The following is a 6000-nucleotide window of genomic DNA, read 5'->3' on the forward strand; positions in this document are numbered from 1 at the left end:
TTCCTTCACACCACTTACATTCCATTAATTCACAGCTGCATAATAGATGGAGTCAATTCCAGCTGAGGTATTAAAAGGTATTAAATTACCTGTAATTAAGCCATTGATTGAATGTTCTGATCTGGGGTAATTGATTTTATTGTCCATTAATTTGAACCCAAATTTTCAGTGAGGGGATTGAGACTCAATGGCTGCTGCCTCGTGAGAGAGGGAGAGAGAGAACAGCAATTCGTCTGTCGCCCATCTGATGTGGAACATCTTGATTGTGGGTGCAGTAATGTCAGTCGAGTTATCGCTTTACTATCTACGCGTTTCAGCGCTGGAAATACCACCCCGCATCATTTCCAGGATGAGAAAGAAAAAAAAAAGTGAAAGACGGCCGCTTACTGAGTGTTTCGCCTGTCGACGTGAATATTTCCACAAGTGATAAAGATAACACTGGAGGCTACACTGAGCAACACAGTAACCATGTTACCAAAGCAGCTGCCACAGCCTCTGTAACTAACTGATTTGAACAGATATTGTAATTATTTCAGTTTGGGATTTTTTTTTTTTTTTGGTGGCAAAAATGATTCAGATGATTTGGCAGATATTATGTTTTGGGAACTTCACACTAGTCATGTCTCTTTCTTTTTTAATAACCTTCTACCCCTGTGAACACAGTTTAGGTCCCATTATGGAAATCCTGCTGCTCAGTTATGCATGCAATCTCGCCTTTTCCAACAAACTACATGACATTCCTTCATGAAAACACTGCAACTGAATAATTAAAGAGGGCTATTTTGTGTTAATGCATTTAATTATAATGTTGTCATGATGAAATAAATTATTCATGATGACTTTTTTCTCTATTTTTTTTTTTTTTGCTATATCCAAAGTATCTACAATTCAAATGCAGTCCTTCAGTTTCATTTATTTATCTACTTCCTGCTCTGTGGGTTCACAGCGAGTTTTTCATGACCAACAGGGAACCTGCTCTTCGATGACTCTGGGCACCTGATGCACTTGTGAGATCTTCCTTAAAGTCTCATTAGGTTTTTCCTAGAAGTTACAGTAAAAGCATCAATGTTTATTTGATTATGGACTCTGCAGAATGAAAAATAAAAGAAACCCTGGTTCACTTTGAGGCTATTACATAATGCAGCCTCCTTGTTCCCACACTGACAGCCGTACTCAGAGCATATAAATGTTTTAGGTAAGCCTTGAAATATTTTTTTCCTTGCTAATTAGAAGGCCACCTCTCTTCCACTATACTTCTTGCCGTAAATGTCTCTCCTGCATTCCGGTCACTGATGAGAGGGACAAGTTGTGATTTGTCCACTTTAAAGATCAAAGCCCCGCTAATTGGCTGGCTATAGAATAATTTGTAGCATTTGTCTCACTTTGAAAATCCATCATGCGTAGACAACTGATTAACATTTTGAATGGCTAAACAAATGAACAAGTAAAATCAATAAGTAAACATTGGTGGAGCTCTGCAAGTTACAGTTTCTATTCACAGTCTGGGCTATCCGTTCTGAGCTGATAAGTAAAATATATTTTAGAGCTGTGCAGCTACAAAATGTACACAGTTTGACTCTTGAATGATAAAAATTGTGCTGATTTTATTTTATTCTGTCTGGAAAACTCCCCAGTAAAGGACTATTAGCTAAGAATACCAGTTTTATGTTTGTTTTCTGCACTTACTTTGGGTTATTTGATGTAGGGCTGTGTGTGGTACTCATCCATAGTAGATTCAGATCAGCACACTCCAAGTATAGAGAGGCAGAAGCTGATGCTGCTGTGAATAAGGCTGTCCGCAATTAGCCAAAATTAGCCACTTTTAGATACAATAACCACAAAAAAAACAAAATAAATGTCACTTGTAGTTTGCTTTTTTTATCTACAATATCTTGCTATAAAACAGAACATTACTTTGGACTGGTGCTGCTGCTGCCTGAGATGTACAAATCCACATCAACTAACTTTATTTTTATTAGAAATTCAAAAAGCCTCCAGCACACACTCGAGGACAGACAAGATTTATTATCAAAAGTAAAAACAGAAGGGGCGAACAACGCGTTTCACATGTTGCTTCATCAGATTCGCTCTTGATTGTCATCAGGTGTGTAACCCTAACCCTTAAATAGACGAATAGGTGAATGACATCATGATCATGACAGCCCGCCAATCAATCAATCAATGAGATACAAGTATCAATTTGCCAGCTCATCTATAAATGGCAAGTACATGCAGTACAAATACCATAAATAGCATGAGAAAGATATAAAGATACAAAACATCATCTCACAAGTGTCAACTCTCATAATAGGAGACGATATAGATGAAAAAGTGAAAAAATAATGTAGATCATAAAAAAGTATAATAATTAGGACCCATTACAATGCCTACAAATGTGTAATCTAAATGTACTGTATCATTAACTCATTAACAATGCATTAATGTATCAAAAAGGAGTAGTATAAGTAATCACAAAATGTAGAAAGTAGAAATACACATAAAAAATGAATGCATATCAAAAAACAAGTGGGCTGATGTGAACCAAGGAGGAGATACTCCACAAATCTACTAAAGCTAGTACCTGTCTAAACAGTATTACTCTTTATATCTTTCTCATGTTATATATGGTATTTGTATGTACTTGCCTTTTATAGATGAGCTTGTAAATTACTTGTATCTCATTGATTGATTGGTGGGCTGTCATGATCATGATGTCATTCACCTTATCTATTTAAGGGTTAGGGATAACAATCAAGAGCGAATCTGATGAAGCAACATGTGAAACGCGTTGTTCACCCTTTCTGTTTTTGCTTTTGATAATAAATCGTGTCTGTCCTATGCTCTAGTGTGCACTGGGAGTTTTTTGAATTTTTCTGAAATTTATACTGCACCAGGTGGTGTTACGCCTCTGTAGGGCGGAGAGATACACAGTGACAACTTTTGTGTTCATGTCGCTACTGTAACTGCTCCATGTCAACATTTATTTCACACATATAATATAATCACAGAACAACACAACGGCTACGGTACTAACGAAAACAGTTACAACGGCTACTCTACATATAACGTTCATCACGACGACAACAACGAAACATTAAACATTAATTAATTACACTAACGGCAAAAACTACGGTTAAAAATGGTAAAACTAACACTCATACACATTTAACAAGTAACAGCACCCAAGATAAACAACAATATTTACTATTTCTAACTTATTTCTTTACCTGTAGGGCGGAGAGATACACAGTGACAACTTTTGTGTTCATGTCGCTACTGTAACTGCTCCATAGCAACAGAAGCCCATGACAACAGCCCACTGCCTCGCGCCCCACAACTCATAACATTCTAAAATGATAACAGTTAGTTAATAAGTAAAAATGAAACAAAATAAGAAAAAATAATACTAATACACTATATACAACATGTTTGAAATGCATTTTTACGGCCTCCTACACACTTCCCAACAAAATATAATGTCGTCCCGACATTACCATGAACTTAACACTGACAAATTAACCCAAGACAATTTTCCACTTTTTTTTTTTTTTCTTTTTTTTTTTTTTTTACATTCTCTTATCAACTTGGAACTGACGATCTCTGCACTCTAAAAGGTAACAACTGTGCTTACTTAAATCATAAAAGTGTACTTTACTTATCTGTCCCTATCCTGTTGATTTAACTCATGGAATGTAAGTATGTAGTCATTTTTCCTTAAAGAGGTTTGAAACTAAGTTCATCTGAGTAAACTGGACTCGTAACATTCTGTTGCTGGAGAGTTCACGCAGAGGTTCGGCAGTGCACATGCGCAGTAGAGCAGCACAAGGGAAGTTTCCAGAAGCCGTGGACAAAAGCTTTGGAGGAACACCACATTTTCTGGGTCTCTTGGTAAGTTATTCAAAGTCTTATGTCAGCTATAATTTCATTACTTAGCGTACAACTAAAATTTTGGCAGGGCATTTTTTTCTGAACATGGGAAATATCTCTGGAGATAGGCTAATGCTATTGTTAGCTAACATTAGCCAAGCAGCTAACTAAAACCCACATGTCGGCTTGTGTTGGAGCAGCTGCAACAGGGAGAGAGAATGTAAAGGAGCGAGAAGACAGAGAAGTGAATGTGTGATGTGCCATGGTTTGTGCTAAAATATAAATTAATTGTAATGTACCATCAAATTATAATGCAACTTAAACATGTGCTAGGAGGGGTAATCATAATTGATTGTGTTTGTGATTGGGTTGTTTTTGTCTTTCAAGGTCTTTGCAGAATTCACAAGAGTGGCAAGTAAAGATCTTGAGCGGGACTTCTTTGAATAATTGGAAGGACACTTCAGGAGATCCCTTCCCAGGTTGAAACAAAGGTAAGCACTCCTTCTCATTTTATATAAGTGCAGGAAATCGTGCAAGTTGTTCCTTTCTGACAGTATTCTAGTTTCCACACACACACACACACACACACACTGCTAGTATCCACACACACACACCCTGCTAACAGACATGAAAGTGATATTGACCTTATAATCTAGCTCACCAAGCAAATACATTTCCTAACATGTCAAACTATTCCTTTAAATAACTTAAGTTGGAAAAATGTGATGCAGTTTCTTCAGAAAATGCTTTTCCATATTTATTTGCTTTTTCTTTTCCTGTTTTCCTCAATTGTAGACCGATGATGTCGAAGCCTTGAGGACTGCTGTCCTGCAATGTCTCCATTCAATGTCCCATTTCCTCTGGGATGATGGAAGTGACTTTTCCAAAGTAAGTATTTCATGTTACACACTGAAATGAGATGCTGTCGTTTCAGGTGTTATGGGACGTTTATGTATTAATTTTTTAAAGTATATTTTGGGGGCTTTTTATTGCCTTTAATCGACAGTACAGTGGAGAGAGGGACAGGAAATGGGGAAGCAGAGAGGGGGAATGACATGCAGGAAAGGGCTGCCAGATGCGGGATTCGAAACGAGACTGTCTGCAGTGAAGACTGTAGCCTCAACATGGGGCGGCAGCTCTACCAAAGTGAGCTAAACGCTTTTAACCTTCCTTTGTATCTGCAGGACACCGACACCATTGCAGACGTCACTCAAGTCCCTGTTTGGAGTCTTAACTGTCATACCAGAAGACAGACAGCAGCCAGGTCCACATGCTCTGCACCTTGAACCCTCCAGCATTGCTACTGGAAGGTAATATCGTCGTGGATGACGTTGGAAGCCATGCACAAGCTTTTTGTGTTACATTTGGACTGATATACAATCTTCATTTGGATGATCCAAAAAGACCAAAGAACACCTTTAACTTCATTGTTGACTTCATAGGTTGTTAGGAGATATCCTTGGTGTATTTTATTGTGTCATTTGATGACAGAGTGGCCTTGGCATTTTGTTTCAATAAAATAAGTCTGCAAACTTATCATTCTTTGTTCTGCTTGCTTGATTTTTTTAGTGCAATCGGTTTCCTAGATTCTACTAAGTAAACACAACTGTTCAGTTAAGTCTGACTAACTTGACTTACTTAAGTTGGTACCACTTAGAAAGATCAAGTTTATTATACTTAGTTTTTTTAAGTGTGAATAACTTCACTAAATAAAGTGAATACAACTAGATTTAAAGTAAACTTAACAAGTAGATGTGAAGTAAACTTAACTTAAGACTATTAGTTAGAGTTACTTACCTTTTTTAGTGCAATCGGTTTCCTAGATTTTTTTAAGTAAGCTGAACTTGTCACATTTTAGAGTGTGTGATGCACAAATAGTAGAGGTCAAAGGTCACTGAATCCATATTCACAGAACCAATGTCCCTGCATTGTTACTGGTCTCTGTGTGAACAGTCCATAACAGTCCATAAACAGTCCATCAGCTGTAGAAAGTCCATGACTTGTCCATGGCAACACCGGGTGTAAACAGTCCATAATGTTGTTCATGGCAACAGCTTGTGAAAAGTACATTCATTGTCCATGGCAACAATCTGTGCAAACAGTCCTTATGTTGTCCATGTGTAAACAGTTCAT

This window comes from Trachurus trachurus, assembly GCF_905171665.1.
Source record: "Trachurus trachurus genome assembly, chromosome: 6".
Taxonomy (NCBI): Eukaryota; Metazoa; Chordata; class Actinopteri; order Carangiformes; family Carangidae; genus Trachurus; species Trachurus trachurus.